At 38.0% G+C, this 24,343-nt stretch overlaps 1 protein-coding gene across 1 annotated transcript in view; it reads left to right on the top strand.

The window, feature by feature from the left end:
* Positions 1-24,343, top strand: part of EPHA6 (EPH receptor A6) — a 1,226,126-nt gene that overhangs the window by 995,456 nt on the left and 206,327 nt on the right. The gene's annotated exons all lie outside the window — the stretch shown is intronic.

Here is a 24,343-nt window from a genome sequence, read left to right as displayed (position 1 = left end):
TTGCTTTTTGCTTCTCTTTCACCACTTCAGTGAATCCCAGGTCTAAATGTGTCTTACCCTATACCCATCAGCACAGCTCCCTCTGGAACCATGTCTTGCTGCGTTACTTGTACAACTTCATGTTATCAGAAGCCCCTGCTGGGATGCAAATATTAGCAGACCAGGATGGAGACTCTGGGATAGGAGGCAAGACCTGGGCAAGAGTCCAAGACTATAGCTCTACAGACTAGAAGAGAGAAAAGACCCAGAAAAGGAAAGTCACTGAAGGAGGGACAGAAGAAGAGGGAGCATCTATCTACCAGCAGCTGGAAAATGATCATACAGGCACTTGTTTCAGTTCTGACAGCTTGAAATGATCCTAAGACTCCTTTTATACTCTTCCATAGAGCCCCATGGGTCCAGGAAACAACTGCCAGAAAGTAAAGGTTAGATAGTTATTTGCCAACATTGCTTCAGGATAGTTTTCTCACTATTGAACTAGCAGAGAAGTGACATTTTCAACCACATTTTCTGTAATTTACTGTCCCAGATTCTAAATAGTAGGACCATCAATACTAATGGAGTAAACCCCCTAAGTAACTAATCCTAGATTTATTAGAGGGGAAAATGTGTAATTAGGAAATTAGTAAAAAGGAAAGAATGATGTGAGGAAAATAATTTGAACATTTCTATTGGAATAGGAAAAATTAAGAACATAAATTTAGAGTTGAAAGCATCCTTACAGACCATCTAGTCCAATCCCTGAACTTTGCAGATGAGGAAACTGAGAGCTACAGAAGTAAAACACTGGATTTAAATCCAGGGCTTCTCATTCCAAAACCAGTATTCTTTCCATTACATCGAATTGTCTCACCTAGAAAAATAAGCAAAATTTCAGACATAATTAAAACTTTTAAATAACATCCATTTTGTGGGAAGCTAAGCCATTTTTATTTCTACATTATAAGTCTAAGGACCCCTGAGACTGGCAGGCAATGATGGCTAGAGAGAGAATCCTACCAAGTTACATATCTTTTGTTCATTCCCTTTGTAGTCTTCACTCTTCCATGGCCAGAAACCCTAGTCCTAGATATTTCAAAAGGGCAACTCACCAGCCTCAAGAGGAGTGAGATAAAAGTATAGATTGATCAAAACAATGCAATTCATTGCCATTTTTTAAAGCGGACTTGTTTTTTTCATCTATGCGGAAACTTGTTCCCCCAACAAAAATAAGCATTTTATTGCCTTAGAGAGTTGCCTGGGACAATGAAAGGTCAAAGTACTTACCCAGGGTAAAAAGCTAGAATGTAGATGGCAAAACTTGAACTCATATTTCCCTCACTCCATTCACTACACCTTGCTAATTCAAATCAATATTAGGGTAATAAAAAAACACTAAAATTTAAAGTTATATGCAGTTGTTTCAAGTTAGTAATATCCTACTAATCTATAGGTGAGAGCACATTTATACTTTTGTGCCCAGAGATCAAAATGGAAAATACATTTACTAATAGATGCTGGATGAGAAATCATCTTTTCTCTATCCCCCCCAAAAATGAGAGCTCTCCAGAGTCTATCACTAAATAGCTTCTGGGTAACCTACTACTAGCTAATTTTTATACCTATATTCATTCATTGTAAGCAGTCTTATCTTGCAAACTGAACTAACCCTTCCATTACCATAAGTGGGGCCTGTTCCTAATATAATTTTCATAGCATCTAATTTTCCCACACTGATTCACCTTGTACTCTCAGTTTCTATGGCTGCTTGCATTCTCAATTGGAAATATATCTATCCCTAGGGATTTTCATGTTGTAACATTACAGCTGAGTCATTTATTTTGCTGAAATCTCAAACAACTAGAAAAACTTCTTAAGAATTCATAATTAAGTTCACAGCCTTAATTAATCCATCCAGTGGTAGGTTCTTTCTGCCCAGGGAAAACTGGACTTGATTTTTTTGTGTTTAATTTATCATGCACACTATTGGGTGGTTCTGGGGAGGGGAAAGGGGGTGATTAGTGTGATAATTTCTTGAAAGATGATATCTAGGCTCTTTTTTTGATCATGGCTTTCAGGTAGTCCAATAATTTTTAAATTATCTCTCCTGGATCTATTTTCCAGGTCAGTGGTTTTTCCAAAGGGATATTTCACATTGTCTTCCATTTTTTCATTCCTTTGGTTCTGTTTTATAATATCCTGATTTCTCATAAAGTCACTAGCTTCCACTTGCTCCAATCTAATTTTTAAGGTAGTATTTTCTTCAGTGGTCTTTTGGACCTCCTTTTCCATCTGGCTAATTCTGCCTTTCAAGGCATTCTTCTCCTCATTGGCTTTTTGGAGCTCTTTTGCCATTTGAGTTAGTCTATTTTTAAGGTGTTATTTTCTTCAGTATTTTTTTGGATCTTCTTTAGCAAGTCATTGACTTGTTTCCCAGCGACCATCCAGGCTGTTCTGGACTGGAGCCCTACTTCCCTCTGCTATTCCGTGGGTTCTGCAGCTCTAGAATTTTTCAGAGACATTTTTTATAGGTTTTTGGAGGGACCTGTGAGGGAGCTCATGCAAGTCCCTGCTTTCCAGCCACCATCTTGGCTCCACACCACCCTACCCCCCCCCCCCCGTATGTTTTTCTAATTAGGGAAATGAATGAAGATTTTGATAGTCCACTGTCAGTTATTCCCAATACAGTCACATTTTACTCCCACTAGGGAACCTATGAACCTCATGGATGACTGCGCCACTTAAGAGAATAATTGAAGTCAGGATAGAAGCATCAGCATTAGAAAATATTTTCTGCTTTCATTTTGCTGTCATATAAGACAAAAACCAGTGAGAACTGCCCTGTGGCAGTGTTTATATTTCACTGTTCTTAGCTGAAATATCTCATCGGGAAGTCTTTGTGCAGCTTTTAGCAAAGTAGAATTTAAAAAAAGAAACTAACATACAGTTTCTCACACTTACAGAAAAGATCTAGCACTAGTCCATTAACTGATTAGACAGGGAGGATAGCCTCTGATTTGTTTAGATTTAATGAAATACAAATCTATGATTGAACAAATTTATTCTTCACCTACCAAATTGTATTATAAACGAGCTACACAAATTAGAGTGTGCTCAGTATGCCATTCTTGAGTTTTATCTTAAATTTCCTTGACATTTTTAGCAATGAGTCTATTGATATTCAATATTATAAGAAATTTTTAAACTTGAATATGTCATTGATGACATAAGAGGAAAGTTCTATGTTGTCATTCAGTCATTTTAGTTATGTCAGACTCTTTGTGACCCCATTTGGGGTTTTCTTTTTTTCAATCATTTAAATCTTTATTCTATTGTGGGTATATTTTCAAAATGTTTTCATTAAAACAAAACCATTTCATTATTTACATGTCTTAGATATTCTTAGTATTAATGAATTAAATAGAGCATATAAAAGGCTTACCTTAATTTGAACTTTTAAAAGTTTAATTTATTTATTTTTTGGTTTCAGCATTCATTTCCACAAGATTTTGAGTTACAAATTATCTCCCCATCTCTCCCCTCCCCCCACCCTATGATGTCATGTATTCTGATTGCCCCTTTCCCCACTCTGCCCTCCTTTCTATCACCACACTCTCCCCCATCCCCTTTGCCCTTACTCTCTTGTAGGGCAAGATAGATTTCTATACCCTATTGCCTGTGTATCTTATTTCCCAGTTACATGTAAAAACAGTTTTGCACATGTTTTTAGAGCTTTGAGTTCCAAATTCTCTCACTTCTTCCCTCCCCACCCACCCTCCTTGAGAAGGCAAACAATTCAACATTCATTACACATGTATTGCCATGCAAAACACTTCCATGATAGTCATGCCGTGAAAGACTTAACTATATTTTCCTCCATCCTATCCCATCCCCCATTTATTCAATTTTCTCCTTTGACCCTGTCCCTTTTCAAAAGTGTTTGCTTCTGACTACCCCCTCCCCCAATTTGTTCTCCTTTCTATCACCCCCCATCTCCTTTTCCCCTACTTTTGTGTAGGGTAAGATACCCAACTGAGTGTCTATGTTATTTCCTCCTTAAGCCAAATCCAATGAGAGTAAGATTCACTCATTCTCTTTCACCTCCCTCTTCTTCCCTTCCATTATAACAGCTTTTTCTTGCCACTTTTATATGAGAAAATTTACCCCACTGATTCTCACTCTTTCTCCTTCACCCAATATATTCCTCTCTCACCTCTTAATTTTATTTTTTATATATCATCACTCCATATTCAACTCACCCTTCACCCTCTATCTATCTATCTATCTATCTATCTATCTATCTATCTATCTATATATAGGTATATATAGGTAATATTAGGGTAGTTGTAGGGAATATGCATATATATATTAGGGTAGCTGTAGGGAATATGCATATATATGCATATTCCCTACAACTACCCTAATAAAAAGAAAGGTCTCATGAGTTAGAAATATCATGTTCCATGTAGGTATGTAAACAAACCAATTCAACTTTAGTAAGTCCTTTATGATTTCTCTTTCCTGTTTACTTTTTCATGCTTCTCTTGATTCCTGCATTTGAAAGTCAAATTTTCTATTCTGCTCTGGTCTTTTCATCAAGAATACTTGAAAGTCCTCTATTTCATTGAAAATCCATTTTTTCCCTTGAAGTATTATACTCAGTTTTGCTGGATAGGTGATTCTTGGTTTCAATCCTAGCTCCTTTGACTATCATATTCCAAGCCCTTTGATACCTTAATGTAGAAACTGCTAGATTTTGTGTTATCCTGATTATGTTTCTACAATACTTGAGTTGTTTCTTTCTGCCTCTTTGCAATGTTTTCTCCTTGACCTGGGAACTCTGGAATTTGACTATGATATTCCTAGGAGTTTTCCTTTTGGGATCTTTTTCAAGAGGCAATCATAGATTCTTTCACTTTCTATTTTACCCTCTGGTTCTACAATATCAGGGCAGTTTTCCTTGATAATGTCTTGAAAGATGATGTCTAGGCTCTTTCTTTGATCATGGCTTTCAGGTAGTCCAATAATTTTTAAAATTATCTCTCCTGGATCTATTTCCAAGGACAGTGGTTTTTCCAATGAGATATTTCACATTGTCTCCCATTTTTTTCATTCTTTTGGTTCTGTTTTTTTAATTTCTTGATTTCTTATAAAGTCATTAGCCTCCATTTGATCTATTTTAATTTTTAAGGAATTATTTTCTTCAGTGAGCTTTTGGACCTCTTTTCCATTTGGCCAATTCTTTTTTTAAGGCATTCTTCTCATCATTGGCTTTTTGGACATCTTTTGCCATTTGGGTTAGTCTATTTTTAAGGTGTTATTTTCTTCAGTATTTTTGGGTCTCTTTTAGCAAGTCATTGACTTGTTTTTCATGATTTTCTTGCATCACTCTCATTTCTCTTCCCAAGTTTTCCTCTGCTTCTCTTACTTGCTTTTCAATATCCTTTTTGAGCTCTTCCACGGCCTGAGACCAATTCATATTTTTCTTGGAGGCTTTTGTTTTAGGATTTTTGACTTTGTTGTCTTCTTTAGGCTGTATGTTTTGGTCTTTTTTGTCACCAAAGTAAGATTCTATACTCTCAGTTTTTTATGCTGTCTGCTCATTTTCCCAGCCAATTACTTGACTTCTGAGCTCTTTGTCAAGGTAGTACTCGGCTACCAGAGTGGAGAGTGCTCTATCCCAAGTTTCAGGGGTTTTATGCTGCTGTTTTCTGAGCTATTTGTAGGCACCCGTGAATTTTCAATTCTTTTCAGGTGGTATGATCCAATGAGAGGTGTTTACTCCTCTACTAGCCTGATCTCTTGTCTGTGAGTGACTTTAAGCACTCTTTTCTGCCTTGTAACTGCTAGGAGGATTCCCTCTCCACAGCCACCACAAGCTCTGCCACACCAGCACTCTTCATCACATTAGGACTGCCAACCATGTTTGTGAGCCAGATCCAAATAGGGCAAAACGAGAGAATCCTGCCTCAACGCTAGCAAAGAGATCCCTGCATTCCTGCTCTGATCAGATGCTTTATTCTTCCACCATCTGTGGGCCTGGAGCTCCAGAAGCAGCAGCTGCTGCTGCTGCATCACTGCAGCCACCTCCCCTGCCCCAGAGCTGGAGCTTGACCATGCCCTTCTCTCACCCAGGTCCAACAGAATTTTCCCACTTACTTTCTAAGTTGTCTTTGGCATTTGTGGGTTGAGAAGTCTGGAAATTGCCACAGCTGGATGGTTCAGTGCCCTGAGACCTGCTCTGCCTGGTGTGCTCTGGCCCGGTCTGTGCCAGTATGGCCCCCTGGTCCATCTTGGCACAGCCCACGCTAAGCTGCACTCTGCTCCCAGCATGGTGTGATAGACCCTTCCCAGCAGCCATTCAAGCCATCTTAGGCTGGAGACATGTTTCACTCTGTCATTTCATGAGTTCTGTAGCTCTAGAATTTATTTAGTCATTTTTTACAGGTGTTTGGAGTGATTCGGTGGAGAGCTCAAACAAGTCCCTGCTTTTACTCTGCAGTCTTGGCTCTGCCCCTCCCATTTGGGGTTTTCTTGGCAGAGATACTGGAGTGGTTTGCCATTTCATTCTCCAGCTCATTTTACAGATGAGGAAACTGAGGCAAATAGGATTAAGTAATTTGCCTAGGAAGGGTCTGAGGTCAAATTTGAACTCAGGAAGACTCGTCTTCCTGACTCCAGGCCTAGTGCTCTATCCACTGCCCCCCAGACAGTGAAGAAGGTGGTAATTTCTATCAAGAGATTGGCAACGTTCATTAAAGAATATGCTATTTATTTTCCCCCTTTATTCCTTAGATTTTTGGTAAATACTTCTCACTTTGTCCATGCACTAGCAGTTTTTAATGAGCTCTTGTTCATCACTCTTTCCACTAAACTATCATCCTAAAGGGAGATCACAGAATTTGAGAATTGGTAGGAATCTCAGCAACCATCTAATATAAAACCATACCTAAAAAAAATTCCTACTATAAGATCCGAGCTCTGAAGACTTCCAATGAGGGAAAGTCACCACTCCCTAAGGCAAGCTATTCTACTTTTTAACTGCTCTAATGGTGAGGAAGCTTTTCTGGAAGAAAAAAAGTAATATTTATATAATTCTGTTCCCAAAACGCATTGGAATAGGAGGACTCTCTACTTATTGGCAAAAATTGGTGAGGAGTGGGCCACAGTTGGCAAGGGCAAGAAAGAGGAGTCTCTTCAGTCTTCTTTGAGCCTTCTTCAAATTAGTTTTGAATTGATTCAGGCTCGATAGGCCCCCCAGGAGCAACTGGCTTCAAGCTTTGAGAGAGAAGATGGAGGAGGACAACTGCACTTTCAGTTGCTGAAGAAAAAGACTATGGGAAGACATGAGCAGAGCTAGTAGCCTCTGCCATGTCCCTGCCCCAAGCTTGCTACACTGGAGACTTTGGGGAAGTTCCCCTTGGGTGAGATCTAGGACTCTCTCTCTCTGTCTCTGTCTCTCTGTCTCTCTCTGTCTCTCTCTGTCTCTCTCTGTCTCTCTCTCTCTCTCTCTCTCTCTCTCTCTCTCTCTCTCTCTTTCCCTCCCTTTTTCCTTCCCTCTTGAGTTGAATTATCTCACTCCCAATGAAAGACCTTCTTCACTCTGTATTTTCTGGTATTATTTCTGTATGTTTCTGGTATATATTCCCCTATGTATATTTTCTCTGGTTTTGGTTTTGTTACTAATAGGGATAAATGGATTTCTTTGCTTTAAAAAAAAAGCTTTTTCTGGATATTAAACCTAAATTTGCTTCTCAGCATCCATTCTGCCCTCCCCAAAGGTCATAAAATCAAGGATCCTCACCATGCTGGTTCCTGTCTTCCAGATACTCTTCAGTTTATCAATGTCCATTTATACCACTATGCCCAGACAAAACAAGTCTAATCTATAGCCCTTCAGATACTTGAACAGAAATAGCAGGACCCCCTTCTTTTCTCCAGGCTAATCATGCCCTAATTATTCTCAAAAATGACGAAATCAAGGATCCTCACCATGCGATTCCCCATCCTCAAGATACTTTTTAGCTTATTAATATCCTTTTAAACTATAGTGCCCAGAACTGAACACAGGACTCTGGATGATATCTGAAGAAGGCAGAATACATTGCAGCTATCACCTCTTCATTTCTGGAAGCTGTGCTTCTCTAAATGCACCCAAAGGTTGCATTCACTCTCTCAGCTGCCACATCAGATTGCTGACTTGTAAAGCAAGTAAATTAAATTAAAATTAAATTAAGTTTATAAGCCACTAAAAATCCTAGAAATTTTCTGAACATCTTCTAATTCTCCACATCTCACCTTTTATTTGTTGAATTGATCTTTTTGTTCCCAAGTGCAAGACTTCACATTTATCCCCAATGAATTTTATCTGATTAGAGTCAACCCAAGATCATCTTGGATCCTGACTCATGCAGTGTGTCAGCTACCCCTTCCAGCTTTGGGTCTTACGTGACTAATGAGGAGTAAGTTCTTCACAAACATTTCCCAGTCTTCTTATACCACTCAGATTCTTCCTACCCTCACTACATACTCTTCAAAACAGTGACACTGGACTCCTTGCTGTTCTTTGAACAAGACCTCTCAGTTCTATCTCTCAGTCCTGGCCATTTTCTCTGTTTATCCCCCATGCATGGAATGCCCTCCTCCCCCATCTTTGCCTCCTGGCTTCCTTCAAGTCCCCTTTAGAATCCCCCCTACTACAGGAAGGTTTTCCCAATCTCTCTTTAATTTTAGTGGCTTCCTTCTGTTGATTACTTCCTGCTGTGTATATCTTGTTTGTATTCAGCTGTTTGCATGTTGTCTCTCCCATTAGATTATGAGTTATTTGAGGGCAAAGACTGCCTTTTGCCTTTCTTTGTATCCCCAGCACTTACCACATAGTATGTTCTTTGATTAACTTTTTGCTAACTGTTTTATCTGAATATTGTATGAGCAAACCATCTATGCCTTGATTCAAATCATTGATTAGAATGTTAAACAGGGCCAGGTAGAGACCTCTGCACTATTTCCGGCCCCCACATTGATACTGAACCATTAATAACTACCCTTTGAGTCTGGCCTTGGAACTATTTCTAAAGCCAGCTGCTTGCATAATTATTTATATCCATTGGTTCCCAAAGTGTGTGATACCGCCCCCTAGGGGGCACTGTAATGATGGGGGGAGGGGGCGGTAGTAGCCTTGGGTACAATTGAGGGGCATTGAATAAAAGTAAGGGTTAACTTAACCTAACCCCAGGAGGAGCAATGAATAATTATTTAAAGGGAATGGTAGGCCAAATAAGTTTGGGAACCTCTGCATCTCTCCATCTTCTCTATGTGAATGGTATGAGATAGTTTATCAAAACTTTGCTTAAATCTAAGTAAATACAGGAGAATTTGGAAGAAGAAAAGTAAAACTAACATAGGGAAAGGAAAACAGAGGCCAAGAGGAAATAATCTCAGTGTGCAGTCCCCACTGCCCTGAGCCCAAAGAAGCACAACAGTGGGGTAGCTTTTGTTGGAGAAACTGTACAATGGCTTTTCCCCTCTTCTCAAAGGCCTCAGAGTCCCTCAAAAAAATTTTTTTTGTGGATGAAAAGATTAAATTTATTTAATATATTTAGTTTTCAGCATTAATTTTCACAAAAGTTTGAATTACAAATTTTTTCCCTGTTTCTACCCTCCCCCCACTCCAAGATGGCATATATTCTGGTTGTCCTGTTCCCCAGTCAGCCCTCCCATCTGTCACTCCACTCCGCTCCTATCCCCCTTTCCCTTCTCTTGTAGGGCAAGATAAATTTCTACGTCCCATTGCCTGTGCATCTTATTTCCTAGTTGCATGCAAAAACTTTTTTTGTTGTTGTTTTCGAACGTCTGTTTTTAAAACTTTGAGTTCCAAATTCTCTCCCCTCTTCCCTCCCCATCCACCCTCCCTAAGAAGGCAAGCAATTCAACATAGGCCACATGCGTATCATTATGTAGAACCCTTCCATAATATTCATGTTGTGAAGGATTAACTATGTTTTGCTCCTTCTTAACCTAACCCCCTTTATTGAATTTTCTCCCTTGACCCTGACCCTATTTGAAAGGGTTTGGTTTTGATTACCTCCTCCCCCCATCTGCCCTCCCTTCTATCATCCCCCCTTTTTATCTTCTTCCTCCTTCTTTCCTGTGGGGTAAGATACCCAACTGAGTGTGTATGGTATTCCCTCCTAAAGTCAAATCTGATGAGAGCAAGATTTACTCATTCCCCCTTACCTGTCCCCTCTTCCCTTCCTAGAGAACCACTTTTTCTTGCCACTTTTATGCGAGATAATTTACCCCATTCTATCTCTCCCTTTCTCCTTCTCTCAACATATTCCTCTCTTATCCCTTAAATTGATTTTATTTTTTTAGATATCATCCCTTCATATTCAACTCACCCTGTGTCCTCTGTCTATACACACACACACACACACACACACACACACACACACACACATATATATATATATACCTACATATATACATACATAGACACACACATGTATATATATGTATACACACATATATATATATGCATATTCCTTTTAGCTACTGTGATATTGAGATCTCATGAATCATACACATCATCTTTCCATGTAGGAATTTAAACAAAACAGTTCAACTTTAGTAAGTCGCTTATGATTTCTCTTTCTTGTTTACCTTTTCATGCTTCTCTTGATTCTTGTGTTTAAAAGTCAAATTTTCTATTCAGCACTGGTCTTTTCACTGAGAAAGCTTGAAAGTCCTCTATTTTATTGAAAATCCATATTTTGCCTTGGAGCATGATACTCAATTTTGCTGGGTAGGTGATTCTTGGTTTTAATCCTAGCTCCATTGACCTCCGGAATATCATATTCCAAACCCTTCGGTCCCTTAATGTGGAAGCTGCCAGATCCTGTATTATCCTGATTATTTTTCCACAATATTCAAATTGTTTCTTTCTGGCTACTTGCAGTATTTTCTCCCTGACCTGGGAACTCTGGAATTTGGCAACAATGTTCCTAGGAGTTTTCTTTTTGGGATCTGTTTGAGGAGGCAATCTGTGGATTCTTTCAATTTCTATTTTGCCCTCTGGCTCTAGAATATCAGGGCAATTCTCCCTGATAATTTCTTGAAAGATGATATGTAGGCTCTTTTTTTGATCATGGCTTTCAGGTAGTCCAATAATTTTTAAATTATCTCTCCTGGATCTATTCTCCAGGTCAGTGGTTTTTCCAATGAGATATTTGACATTGTTTTCCATTTTTTCATTCCTTTGGTTCTGTTTTATAATATCTTGATTTCTCATAAAGTCACTAGCTTCCACTTGCTCCAATCTCATTTTTGAGGTAGTATTTCCTTCAGTGGTCTTTTGGACCTCCTTTTCCATTTGGCTAATTCTGCCTTTCAAGGTCTTCTTCTCCTCATTGGCTTTTTGGAGCTCTTTTGCCATTTGAGTTAGTCTATTTTTTAAGGTGTTGTTTTCTTCAATATTTTTTCCAGTATTTTTTTGGGTCTCCTTTAGCAAGTCATTGACTTGTTTTTCATGGTGTTCTTGCATCATTCTCATTTCTCGTCCCAATTTTTCCTTTACTTCTCTAACTTGCTTTTCCAACTCCTTTTTGAGCTCTTCCATGGCCTGAGACCAGTTCATGTTTTTCTTGGAGGCTTTTGTTGTAGGCTCTTTGACTTTGTTGACTTCTTCTGGCTGTATGTTTTGGTCTTCTTTGTCACCAGGGAAATATTCCAAATTCTGAGACTGAATCTGGGTGTGTTTTCGCTGCCTGGCCGTGTTCCCAGCCAACTTACTTGACCCTTGAGTGTTTCATTGGGGTATGACTGCTTGTGGAGCAAAGAGTACTTTGTTCCAAGCTTCAGGGGATGCACCGTTGATTTCACAGCTATTTCTATACAGCCAGCTCTGCCACCCCAGCACTCCTCCTTCCCCAAGAACCACCAACCCAGACCTGATGCAAATCTTCAGCAGGCTGTGCACTCCTGCTCTGATTCACCACTTAATTCCTCCCACCACGTGGGCCTGGGGCCAGAAGTAACTGCAGCAGTAGTTCTGTAGCTGCACCTCCCCCGCTGCCCCTGGGGAGGTGGCCGAACCTCAAACTCTGTCCCCCGCAGCTTTTCCCACTAACCTTCTCTGTTGTCTTTGGTGTTTGTGGGTTGAGAAGTCTGATAACTGCCACAGCTCACTGATTCGGGGTGCTAGGGCCTGTCCTGCCTGGCTCCTGGTCTGGTTGTCCTGCTGCCTCCCACGCTGAGCTCTGCTCCCCTCCACTCTGTGCATGATAGACCTCATCCAGTGACCATCCAGGCTGTTTTGGGCTGGATCCCTGCTTCCCTCTGCTGTTTTGTGGTTTCTGCAGTTCTAGAATTTTTTCGGGGGCCATTTTTTATAGGTTTTTGGAGGGACGTGGTGGGGAGCTCACCCAAGTTCCTGCTTTCCAGCTGCCATCTTGGCTCCACCCCAACAAATAACTTAATTGGGACTAATGAAATGAGGATATTTTCTGAATTGCCTAATGAATGAAAAATAAGGGACAGGGCATAGAACACAAATATAAGTGTGCCATCCAGCAAAAGCTAGGAGGAGGAGTTAATTAGTTTTAGCTTGTATTGTGGGGGGTAATGTTGAGACTAAATTTCACTGGTTTACAGTAAATTTTAACTACAGCTTTACCCTCATTTACTAGTTTAGAAATTGGTCAAAAAGGAAAAAGGGTTAGTCTAGTTTCCCTTGTTCTTGAAGCCATGCAGGCTCTTTTGTTTATTCTTTATTATCCCTTTATTTATTCTTCCTAGGATTTTCCCAGAAATTAAAGTTGAGGTCATTGTCTGATAGTTTACAAACTCTATTTTCTTTCCTTTTTTGAAAACAGAGACAGTATTTTCCTACCTCCAAAGGTGACTGCCTCCCATTCTTTATTCTTTCAATCCTTAATTGAAAAAGTAGGATGGTACAGTGGAAAGAACACTGACCTTAGAATCATAGAACCTGACCTTGGACATATCACCTAACCATTCTGAGCCTCATTTTCCTCATCTGTAAAATGAAGTTAGACTAAATAACCATTAAAGTCTCTTCCTATGATTCTAAAGTTAGGAATATCAATGTGAGAAACATGGTTTTGGGGATCACTGTACTTCCCCCAATTGTGAGAAAAAGTGGTTTGGGAGATCACTGGACTTCCTAGGCAGGGCCAAAGTCCTGAGGAAGAACCCTGTGATAATCCCTAAGGAAGGCTGTGCAGACCACAGGACTCCCAGAGGAAGACCAACTGGTAGCCCCCCTTAATCTGTGGGGATCTCAGGGCCTCCTAGGGGTCAGACCCTAAGGAGGACCCAAGTGATGGCCCCTTAGAACAGTGGTAAGATCACAAGGCTCCCGAGACAGGGCCAGAAGTCCCAAGTGATGTCCCCTTAAGAAGGCTGTGCAGACCACAGGGTTCCTCAGAGAAATCCTGAGTGGTTGCCCTCTTAACACCACAGTGGGGATCACAGGACTCCCCAAGGCAGGATCAGGAAGTAAGTCCGAGACGGGCTTCCGCTGCTCATTGCTTTCCTTTCCTTAACCTTTGGAAAAATCCATGTGATTTGCCCATTCTCACCCAAAGAATTCAGGACTAGAGTGGGCAGAGGAAGGCATTTTATTACACTCCTCGAGAGAGCAGGTGTAGTGCTCAGTGGAACACTCACACCGATACAGCTGCAGGAGCAGGGGTAACCATTCCCTCTACTCCTGCTAGAGTTATGGTTAGTTTACAATCTTTATTTTTTACATAGTTTTCCTAGGTTATATAGTTTATATAGGTAGGATAATAAGGATACAGAAGCAAAAGTGAAGTTAATTAGATTTTCCTTGTCTTAGTTTAGGATTAAACTACTTCCCCTCTTTAACATATGCAAATTACGCAAATCAGTAGGCCTGGCTTCTTGACCAAGACCACACCCTAGATAAGCTTGAACTGGTTCAAGTGGTTTGGCCTCTCCAGTTCCCCTGCCTGCCTTCTCAAAAAGCATGCGCATGCGTGCAAGCCTCTGACCTCTCACCTAACCGACCTTGAGGCCTGGTTTCTGCTAAAGCTGGGGTGGGGGAGTGGGGGGAAGTACACCTTTAGTTCTGTGGAAACAAAACTCCTTCTCCCATTTCTTACAATCAACAATAAAGAAATTATTGTGACTACAAGGGGAAGCATGGTTAAAATTCTGGACTCAAAGGTAGCAAGACCTGCTTCCAAATTTGACCCCGACATTAGTCCTGTGACAAAGGCCAAGTCACTTAACTTCTTTTCCGCCAACAGTAACTTTCTAAGAATTATCTACTAAATTATAGATTGTTAAGATACCAATGATGAAGGGAGTTCTCACACTGACAAAATCACCAACATTTGCTAAATTAATATGAACACATAGCAGCTGTTGTTGGAAGATGATCCCAGAGATGAGGAGATGCAAAATTATTTACAAAGGAATATCCCTTGGCAAGTGTTGCTTTAGGGGAGGAGCTAAATAGGTTGCTAACAGAAAACAGAACTTCCAGGAACTATCACAGACTGAAATCGGCGCAGGAATTTACATATAGCTGGTTATTGTATAGGTTTCTAAACAGAAAACAAAGCCACTTATAATATGAATCTGTTTAGGAGTTTTCCAAAAATTCTCAGGTTGTGTGCCATGGTTCTTCTGCTCATAATATTTTAGATTTAAAGCTAGAAGGGACGTTAGAGATCATCTAGTCCAAGTTCCTCACTTAAAGACAAGGAAGCTGGAACTCTGAAAGATTGTATGAACTATTTATGATTACATGCAACTAGTTTGTGTCAGAGGAAGGATCTGAATTCGGGTCTTCCTGATTCCAAGTCCATCTAGCATGCAACCAAAAAGAATTAGAACATGGGTATACTAAAAGAGACCAAGGTAAAAAGCAGAATGCAATTATCCATTATTTTCTACTTCCATTTAAGTAACCATTCAATTTTGCTAAGTTTAGAGCTTAAATGAACTACAAAGTACTTTAACGTTTGAAATTTCTCAGAGGACTTTTGTCTAACTGCCACTAACTAGCCACTAACTGGCCAGGCTGTGGTAACCAGTTTTTTTATGAAAGAATAGTAATTAGAATATCAAATTACAAATTTTTCTAAATGTAAAAACTTGATTGGACTATTTATATTTTAAATTAAACTTTCATGTAAAAGGAATTTTAGAAAAACATCATGTAAGATGGCAAGATGGGGTGCAAAAGTGAATCAACACATAGAAGAAAGAGTGATGGACTTAGGCTCTGGAAACACCTAGAATCAAATTTTTCTGAACTTCTGTTTTGTTGTCTCCAGATGTCATTCCCAGGAGAAGCATAGCCATATTCTAGTTCTGTTCTTACAAAACTCTGCAAGTAATGACAATCTACCCAGCAAAGCTTCTTAAAATATACCATCTACTAGTTGTACAAAATCATCAGAGAAATTCTCCTTACCTGTGGGCCTCTATAAAGATTCCTAAACTATTTGTCCTCACCATTACTCAGTAAGGAAGCTGATGACTCTACACAGTTAATTAGCATAGCATGGGACCTTGGTAAACATCTAGTCCAATGTCCTCTTACTACAGGTGAGGGCACTAAGACCCAGAAAAAAAATGGAAAAAAAGAGGGGAAGAACTAAATCACCAGAAAAAGCAGGAAAGAAAAAGGAATTAATAAGCAAAACTTCAAAGGTAAAAAGGAAGCAAAACTTCAAAGAGAAAGGGATTATAAACGGGAAGGATATCAAGGCCAAGGGGAAGAGAGCTAGAGGGAATAGGGTCACCTTGAAAAAAGATTAAACTGAAGTAACTCAAGAGACATAGTAATGTATTTAAAGCAGAAGATGGTGGAAATCATAACCACCACCACCACCCCCCCAAAAAACCTAATATTAGAAACAAAGGGAGGAAAATATAAACCTGGCTCTCATAACTTTAAAAGTTTTGATGGATTAAACAATCCAATAAAAAAAGTGACATAATGGATAAGAAAACAAAACCCTACAATCTATTACCTACAAGAAATATGTGAAAAAAACAACAAACATAAAATAAAACTGAGGGGATGGAAAAAATATTACTATGCATCAATTGAATCCAAGAAATTAAGAGTGGCCAACAACAAAGCAAAAACAAATATTTAAAAATAAAAAGGGATAAACAGGGAAACTACATTATTCTGAAAGGAATTGTAAACAACAAACCATTATCCTTATACATTTTTACAAACTTATACACTCTCAATATCTTAGCATCCAAATTCATACAGGAAATATTAACTGAGCTACAAGATGACATAGTAATATAATAGCGACAGAAGACTTCAATGTCCCTCTTTCAATTTTAGATAAGTCTAAAAGAAAGATAAACAAAAGAGAAAATAGGAACTGAACAAATTGCTAGAAAAAGCAGAACTAAAAAACTTACAGTACCTTCTAAATGGGACTGCAAAATAATATATGTATTTCTCAGCACCCCATGGAACTTTTAAATAATTTGGCTATGTTTTATGGCACAGAGATATTGCAAACAAATGTAAAAAGGCAGAATACTATATTCAGCCTTTATAGTTCATAACACAGCCCCAAAAAATCATTGCTTCAAGGGCCACAAACAAAAGACATAGATCCAAATGGCAACTTAACAATTAAGCCCTAAATAATGAGGGGCCAAAGAACAAATCACAGAGAAAATGTTCAAAAAAAAGTGATGAGGAAACAACATGTCAAAATTTCTAGGATAAAGGTAAAGCAGTCCTCACAGGAAAATCATATCCCCAAAAGTATACGTTAAAATAAAAAAGAGAGAATTCATGAACTGATTAAGCATTTTTTTCAAAATTAGAAAGTCATCAAATTTGGCCTTAGACACTTATTAGCTAGCTGTGTGATTCTGAGCAAGTCACTTAACCTCTGTCTCAGTTTCCTCACTAGCAAAATAGGGATAATAAGAGCACTTCCAGGATTATTGTGAGGATAAAATAATGTTAGTTATTATTATTGTAAATAATTCGCATAAGCCAAATGGCAGAGGGATATTTCTGATGAACCTTTCAAAATACGCTATTCTTCAATAAGAATGTAGCCTCTCAATGTGATTAACACTCTTTTAATGTCCTCCTTTCTTATAAAAGTGACTGGAATAGAAATATCATCAACACCCAAAGATTGGCAATCTATTGGATCGTTTGGGGGTTTCATATGTAAATGTTAAAATGGAAATTTACCTGAACTCAGAGGTTGGGAAAAGGGCATGCATTTATGCTCATTCTTTTGGAATTTACTATGGCATATAAAATATGTAACTAGGAGGTATTTTAACTTCCCATCTATGAAAGTAAAGTTTTTCATGTCCATACCAAAGTACTGTAAAATATAGAACTGAGTAATGCCTACCCTATCATTTTTTACTATATGATGCCCAAATAGACCGGGAAGAGATTAGGTTATATACCATAATTAAAAGGGTATGAATTTCATTTTCTGCTATGTCATAACTTTTTTTTAGGACACTGCACAAAACATTTAAACTTTACTTTGTCTCCACCTTCGTCTGTAATATAGGACAGTGGAAGAACATTCCTGTCATATCTTGATACTGTCAACCTGTGAGTTTAGTTAAAGGAGGCAAACAGAGCTTGGTGATATAAAAATTCATGTCATTTATTCCCTTAAAGCTAACTTGTACAGAAGCAAACTTCCGATTGATATGAAAAAGAGAGTCAAGGTTTAAGTAACAAATCTCAGCAGTAGTTTATGAGCTCCATATCAAAGAGAGGAAGTTCTTAGGTAAACAAGGCAATTGACAAGGTAGGGTCACTTAGAGATGCAAATGTCTCTAGCCCACAGCTCTGGCCGCAGACTTCCTGTCACCACAGACAAAGATAGTTCTGGTCTTTGAAGTTGCTGAGGCAGGAAAAGGGGATTTTTAGAATAGAGCAAAAGCAGTTTGGAGGCTTTAGATATTACTGGGGTTCAAATAATCTGAAAGGATTGACAATACTAATCCTACTTACTAAACACATAAGCCATGTTATTAAAAGCAATCACAAATTTTATTACCTTTTTTAATATTCTTGTTAGAATTTGTTGCTTGTATCTTAAGAGCTCAGAGCATTTCATAACTTTTTTCTCATTGTTCACAATATGTGAATACATAGGATTTTTTCAATATAGGGACCTCCCAGTGTGGGAAATGGTAATGCACAAAATTCCTCCAATGATGCAAGTGGCACTCCATCTTTGCCTTAGTACAAGAGTTGGCAAACTATGGGGAATGCCTGCTTTTGTGTGTTAAAAAATTATTACATTTTGGTTGCCAACCACTGACTTCAACTAGATAAATCTTAAGGAATTGCCTGAGGTCCATAAAGGTTAAGTGACCTGCCCAGGGTCACTACTAAGAAAGATAACAAGTTTCAGAGGCAGGATGTGAAATCAGGTATTCATGATTACAAGTCTGGTACTCATAGGATCATGTGACAATAGGTTTATACTGGAAGGAACCTAAGAAGCCGTCTAGTTCACCCTTCTCATTTTACAAATGAAGAAACATTTTACAGAGAGGTTATGTAATTTACCCAGAGTTAGAGGAAGTAAATAGCAGATCTGTGATTCACACTCAGGTCCCGTAGCACTGCCATTAAACCATCCCAAGACAAAACTGGAATTTGAAAGCAAAAGTTAGGACAATAATAGCTCATATCATTATAGTTTTTAAGAAGTTTATAGTGTTTTCTCATCATCACCACCTCCAAACCCTTTGAAGTAAAGAGTATACAATCTCCATCTTACACATCAAATCACTGGCTTAAGAACATTTCATATTTAGTAAAATAAGTCAAGTCAAATCAACAAGCATTTATTAAGCACCTATAATGTTCCAGGCTCTGTGCTAAACTCTGGGGATACAAGAAAAGGCGAATGTAGTCCCTGTCCTCAAGGAGTTCACATTTGAATGTAGGAGATAACATGCAAACAACAGTCACAGAAGGAAAGCACTACCATTGGGGAGAGACCAGGAAAGGCTTTTTTTTTTTTACAGAAGGCAAGATTTGAGTTGGATCTTAAAGGAAACAAAGAGGGAAAGAACATTCCATACTGTGGGGATAGACAATGAAAACCAGTGATGCCAAGATTCAAACCCATGCCTCCCGGTTCCAAGTGCAACAGTTTCCACTATATCCTTGACATCCCATTAATGTCATTTCTCTGTACATTTGTGCCATCTTGCCAACTGTCCATTGCTCTCCTTCTTCTCCCAACTCAGATCCTAGACTGGATCTCCAGAAATCATACCCCAGTCTTTGTAGCAGTTAATACTCAACTTTGAAACTCCCATCCTGGAATTGAGAAGTATTTATTGGGTCCAAGCCCAGACTATGCTTCACATTCCATCTTGACATCAGCTTTATTGTTGTATATGTAACCCCTTTCCCCCTCTCCAACCAAGTTAAACCTCTTTTTTTGGTCATGGCAGTAATTATTTTTATATTTCTTTGCACTCCCAATATTCAACATGGTACTAGGGACATAATAGATACTTAATAAGTGTTTGTTGACTTGAATGGGACTATTAATCAAACCAATATGCCATTGGTACTAGAAAGAGCAAGTCAAATGTCAATTTAACTTCCATGGGGTTCCCCAAACCAAAACCCCTTTCCCTGGCCACTGCTCTACTATATGCTTTGTCTCTTCCCATTAAGAAATAAATTCCTTGAAGGTAGGAACTATCCGACCTTGATATTTGCATTCCCAGTGCCTAAAATACATAGTAGGTAAATAAATGCCATTTATTCCTTCATTTATCCAGTAAGTAGCTTCACAAAGGTTGCAATTGATGGAGGTAGGACAAATTACAGGTATCCTATTCCCTCAGCCCAATGCTTTCTGTACAATTTGTATTACCTTGTATTGTGAGGATTCATTGAGGCATAAAGCAATTGCAAAGAGAAACAAATGACAAAATAAAGATATGTTGGTTTACTTCGCACACACAAATGTAAATTAATTGAAAAGGGTTATGAGGAGTAGAATTTTGGATTTTGGAGGGACTTTGTTTTTAACATTTTAGGAGATAACTTTTAACACTTCAGAAGAGGGATCATCATTCACATGAAAATATTAAAACATTACAAAAATTTAATGATTATTTGACCTAATGCTATAATCCTGGTCTTACACAGGTAATTTGTCATAGAGCCCATGCTGGGCCAAAATCTCTATTTTACTAGATAAAAAATTGGTTTACCAGTAATATTTTATTCTCAATATTTAAATGAGCCCTGCTTCTGTTGTTCAGGTTCAAGTGAACAAATCTTACAGGTGCCAGATGTAATTATAATTATTATTAAATGTGATTATCATTCTATATTATTATTACCATTACTGTGACAAAACTCCCTCCAGGATCTTGTGATCAGAATTTATATCAAATGAGTTTCCACAGAATCATCATTCCAATGATTTTTCTTTAATCTGTGTCTATTTCTGGCATGCTTAGGAAAGATAAGTCAGGAAATGCAGCCCTGCCTATCTGATATAGATACTTTTAGTGGAGTCATTAAAAACAGATTTCAGGGAACTCTTGTATAAGTGGTTGCAACGTCTGATTGACCATCTACTAAGCCCCCTATAGCTTGGTAATACAGTAATGGTAATGCTTGGTAATGTAGTTCTAAACTAATAGAAGAATGACCTGAAATTTATATTGATGGTTCTAAACTGCATTAAGACTTTGGGGGCATCCTGTGTAGTAGTTGGTCCTGGGGGACCCAAAAAATAGTGCAAAAATTAAGATGACATAGGGTGATAAGATGCCTGAAGAAATACGCCAAAATACCGAGTAAGAAATGTTTAAATCAATTATCCAGAAATAACAAAAATAATTGATGATCATATAGCATTATAAGGTTTGCAAAAGCATTCTATATATATGCATATGCAATCTCATTTGAATTTCATAACCTTCTCACATAGGTTCTATAGATATTATCATGCCCATTTTACAGATGAGGAAATTGAGGCTGAGAGGGTAGAGAACATGACTAGGGTTGCACAACTAACTAGTAATATTTAAAGGAAGTATTTGGATCCAATTTTACCTGACTCCAAATCCAGCATCCTTTTCACTATACTATGCTTCCTTTGAATAGTTAGAAAACAAAATAACAGGACAAGACATTCATTTGATTCTGAATAAATTTCTACAAGGGAGTGTTACAGGATACAATTTAAAATTTATGGCAAACTATAGAGGCAGAAGCACTCCCCACCTATTACCTGACCACCCACTGGCTCAGATATAGGCTTCAAAAATGCCCTGCGTATTTTTGTCATCATGCTGCAATTATTCATTGCTTAATTTACAAAATTGAATAATATCCTACAAAGGCACTTGTTCACCTCTTGCTGTGAAATTCAGATAGAAAATGAATTACATGTAACATGTCAGCGGTATATTAGAAAAATAACTCTGATGGTCTTAATAATAGCTCTCAATTGAAAGTCCTTAGTGAAAAGAAAGCTAAAAAATTGGGTATGAAACATCTAGTTCACAGGAAACAAAGCAGGCTACATTTGATTCTTTATTTCTTTAATGAGCCAATGAAACTTGTCGCTATAACTTTGAAGATGGAACAGAGTTTCTCCCATATAGCTGGAATTGCTCATTTTAAAGTACCTTGTATTAACATGCCCCAGAATCACACTAAAAAGCTTACTTTGCACTATCTTAAATTTTTGAGAGCCCAATAGTAAAGTCCAAACACACATATGAAGCTTCAGATTCTACATTGTACCCACTATATTCATTATGGAAACCAAGGACAGGGTCTACACTGTAGAGGAAATGGGTGATGAAATAGGAATATAAAAGAACAAGTCAAGCCAACATACAATCCAAAGTCTTATAGTTTTTTGTACAGACAATAAATAAAATTAAAAAATCAAAGCCAGGAAATATCACTTACAGGCTTTGCTAGCCAAGTAATGATCCATGGAGGAAGTATTATTTGAAATGAACCTTGAAAGCAGTGTAGTGTTTGAGAGAAGGTAATGAATAAGGCAAGATGGAGAAAGTTACCATGGATGGTGACATGGGGCACTGCTGGGTTTGTAGACAGAGGCCCTGCATTCAAATCTTACTCTGCCAATTACTATGTATTTGACCAGGGGCAAGTCTTTCCACGTCTTTTGTCTTTCATCCATGTCTTTGACCTCCCTTTCATCTCTAAGTCATTCTTCCTCCACACCTAATACACTCCACAGTATATAGCATGCACACATCCCAGTACCTTTCTCCAAAGTTCTCCTTAAATATCCTCTGAACTATGATCTCCTAAGAACCTGTTAGGTTTATGCCCTGAAATTTTTGAGTCTGTGCCCTCACCAGCACTAAGTATTCATCTGAATATTTCATCTGAGTATTTGCAGCAAAACACTGATGTTTTTTATTTGTTACTTAGATTCACATGAATTTATTTTATTTTATTTTATGTTTAGGAACATTAGAAAAAAAAGTTAATACCAATCCTAAGAAGGAGACTAATCACAAATGTGATCAGCTGGGAAATGTGCTGAATTGTTTAACCTTTAATATATTTTTCCTTAAACCAGAAATTCAGGTAAAAAATCTAGTATTTACAGACATCATAACTAAATTGGAAAGCCACTTTTCCCAACCCACAAGGCTTCAGGTTCATAAAAGAAAATAATCTACAGTGACAAATCTAGTAGTTTCATTGGGAGCACATGCAATTTCTTCCAGAGCTATTCTGTATTAAAGAAAACTCTGCCCAGAGAGCAGTTTGAAAGTTCAAATGAACAGCAAGAAAAAATGGACCTTAAAAATAAATCTGTCATCAATGTTTATTTCAGGTAAATTTCATTGTCCCTTCTTGCCAGAGATGAGTTTATATTGTGAATTTGGGCAGTTAGGTTGAATAAAATGAATTCTGTTTTCTGGAGCAAGTGAAAATCACTTCTACCCAATATCCCACAAAGCATTAGTGCATTTGGAGACAGTAACAACTGCAAATGGGATATGAAAAAAGAAGCAAATTATATGAGGCTTCTGATTTTTTTAGCTTCTCTACTGAGCTATTCTATCAAAGAAAAATTACTTATTCATCACATAGTGCTACAGTTGCCACACTTAATCCAATCAGCGTCTAATAAAAGTGTGTTCCTGCATTGTTAGAAAATCTTTCCTCCCTCCCTGCCACCACCCCCAACTTTATAGCATTCATACATCTACTGAAATTTTTTTCTCAAGAGTCCTTTTTCTCAATAAAGCATACTGTGACCAATGGTTTATGCATTTTTAAAGACAATTTATGAATGTATCCTTTCATTTTGCCTTTAGAAAGGCTCTGTTTAATGTATTTCAGCCATAATTACTGCAGGGCTTTCTGAGAAACTGGACCACAGCTGTCTATAAGAAAATTCTTTATGTTTTTTTAACTGCTTCAAAACCCCTGACTTGAATTTGTGGCCATGTTTCAGTTTTGTTTTTGGTTTTTGTTGGGGTTTTTTGCAGTTATCAAAATAAGTATTTTTAAATAATGTCTTATTTTCTCCAAATACATGTAAAACCAGGTTTTAACATTTGGGCATTTTTTAAGTTTTAAGTTCCAAATTCTATCCCTTCCTTCCTTACCATCCCCCTTCCTGAGATGGTAAGTAATCTGATAAAGCTTATACATGTGCAATCATGTAAAACATTTCCATATTAGTCATTTCATGCAAAAGGAAGGAAAGAAGGAAGGAAGGAAGGAAGGAAGGAAGGAAGGAAGCTTCAATCTGTATTTAGATGGCATCATTGCTTTCTCTGGAGGTGGATAGCATTTTTCATTGCAAGCCCTTTGGGATTGTCTGGGATCATCGTATTGCTGAGAATATCTAAATCTTAATAATTAGCTAATTAATTACTATTAACCAATCTATTTCTAATAGCACAGTTGTTCATTGCACAATATTGCTGTTACTGTGTACGACGTTCTCCTGGTTCTGCTCACTTCACTTTGTATCAATTCTTGTAAGTCTTTCGAGGTTTTTCTAAAATTACCCTGATCATCATCTTTATAGCACAATAGTATTCCACTGGTATATTTCATATACCACAACTTGTTCAGCCATTCCACAGTTGATGGGCATCCCCTCCATTTCCAATTCTTAGCTACCACAAAAAATGCCACTACAAATGTTTTGGGGTTTTTTTATTTTACAAATAGATCCTTTTCCTTTTTTGAAATCTTTTTGGATATAGAGACCTAGAAATATATTGCTGGGTCAAATGGTATGCCTGGTTTTATATCTTTGGGCATAGTTCTATATTGCGCTCCAGA

Source organism: Trichosurus vulpecula, chromosome 2 (assembly GCF_011100635.1).
Source record: "Trichosurus vulpecula isolate mTriVul1 chromosome 2, mTriVul1.pri, whole genome shotgun sequence".
NCBI classification, from domain to species: domain Eukaryota; kingdom Metazoa; phylum Chordata; class Mammalia; order Diprotodontia; family Phalangeridae; genus Trichosurus; species Trichosurus vulpecula.
This window is presented reverse-complemented; position numbering and strand designations above follow the sequence as displayed.